Source organism: Cyprinodon variegatus, unplaced genomic scaffold (assembly GCF_000732505.1).
Source record: "Cyprinodon variegatus isolate N-32 unplaced genomic scaffold, C_variegatus-1.0 Scaffold1021, whole genome shotgun sequence".
Lineage (NCBI taxonomy): Eukaryota > Metazoa > Chordata > Actinopteri > Cyprinodontiformes > Cyprinodontidae > Cyprinodon > Cyprinodon variegatus.
The window spans coordinates 260,845-262,721 of record NW_015151474.1 but is presented as its reverse complement, the minus strand read 5'-3'; the positions used below and the strand labels follow the sequence as shown (position 1 = coordinate 262,721).

The following is a 1,877-nucleotide window of genomic DNA, read 5'->3' as shown; positions in this document are numbered from 1 at the left end:
CCTGCTAATGTCGCTCTCAGCGCGTCCAAGTTCCAGACCAACGTAATGTTGAAGTTCGAGAAAACATGTTCAGAAAGAACAGGAGGCTAATGAGGAGCTTAGATCTTAGATTGTTGCTGTTCCAGATGATGATCCAAAGCTAACTGTTATTAGCTTCTAATAGACTGCAGTCAGACGCTAACTTCATGACAATGGTTCTAATAGAAGGTTGAGAAGATTCTAGGCTGTTTCACATTGTGTTTGGGGAATTTAGTAGATCATCTCTTGTTATAGTGGTGAAAGATTTATTGGAAAACCATGTTCCTTTGGACTGTTCTATCTATAGCAGCCATGTTTGCCTGCCGTCATGTTAGCCATCCTCCTCCAATACAGCGTCTGAGGCTGTAGGCTCCAGCTCCACCTGCACACAGCAAACATGCCAGTGTTACAATCCTATCTGTGGTGCTGATTAAATAGTGAGGGTGTTTTATTAACAGTTCACAGCAGTAAAATAACACTTCCAGTTTAAGTTGTGACATATTTACGTTGTTGATCGTAGTGTTAACTTTTTGCTTTTTAGTTTAACACCCCGAGCTGAGCGTTTTTCATGAATTTCTCATAGAAGCACCTTTGTTATTTTTCTTTATAAATTTGGGCCAGTTGGCGTTTCTTGTTTTTACATCGACATTCATTTTTGCCATCAAAATATCAATTTTTTTATGCTACAAAGGTAATAAGGTCTGGTCCTGGATTCCAAAAACACTATTGGCTTCAAATTTGGATTTTCAAAGTATCTCTTTGAGTGCCTATAAAGTGTTAAGCCCCGCCCACATGTAACGGCTGCAAGCGGCGTCACCTGATTTGTGATCGAAGGAGACGGTGGGTGTGTTCGAGGCTGCATCCTCAAGGACCAGCTGTGATACAATCTATGCGCACCACGGATGTTCCTGAAGCATAGCTGGCTGTGTAGATGCCTGATGAAAACATATTCCTAACGTAACAAAACTCAACCTGACAGATCTAACAAATTAATTTCTGTGGTTTTTTCAGATTTAAAAGATGTGGCAAATAATTTGTATCCACGGAAAAGCAGTTACTGCAAATAATCCCACACAAAGAACCGCGTTGTTCAGAAGTGTAGAGAAAAATACCAAAATCTGTCTCACATGGAGTCATTTCTCCTGCTGATCCAGAGGCTATAAATCAGAAGCTGCAGGATGGAGGAGAAAGTTCGCCCATTATGTCAATTCCTGAATGTAAATATAAATCCATTAAAGAGGCCAATCATTCAGAACAAAACATGTGGAAACAGAACCTTTGGGATTCTCCTCCTTCCTTCCAACTATTCCCACCTTATTATTCTAATTCTGACTAAAAGTTATTTTCTTGTTATTAGATTCCATGCTCTAACTTTTCCTTCATTTATTGTTTGGACTCAAAGTCTCTACAAAGCTGGTTGTTTTAGTGTTTTTATTTGTATTTCTATTGTGTTCAGTCTGGATCTAATACGTCTGGGTATCATTAGGAACCTGACGATTCGATCCGTTTCCATTCAAAGATGTTGACGTTCAGTTGGAAAAGACAAACGATTGAGTTAATGCTGACATTAAATAGCCATTTTCATGCTCATGTAAACGTATGAATGAGCAGCTAAAGATTCAATAACTTTTCACAATGTGCGTACAGAAGATTATAAAAAACACTGTGCTGTATGAACAATATAAAATAAAGGACAATAAAAGTAAACTAAAACATAGCTCCTAAAATTGTAATATAAATAAAATATCATACCAATAACTTATTTGTGCATATTAGTGTCGTGCAGACTTAAATATAAATATCTGGGTTGTCCTGTTGGATCTCAGTGCTGCATTTGCTCCAGTTGATCATAATATTCT

At 37.9% G+C, this 1,877-nt stretch overlaps 1 protein-coding gene across 2 annotated transcripts in view; it reads left to right on the top strand.

Annotated features, from left to right (window-relative positions):
- The window catches only part of LOC107100866 (zinc finger protein OZF-like), a 9,481-nt gene that overhangs the window by 942 nt on the left and 6,662 nt on the right, over positions 1 to 1,877 (top strand). The window lies entirely within an intron of this gene.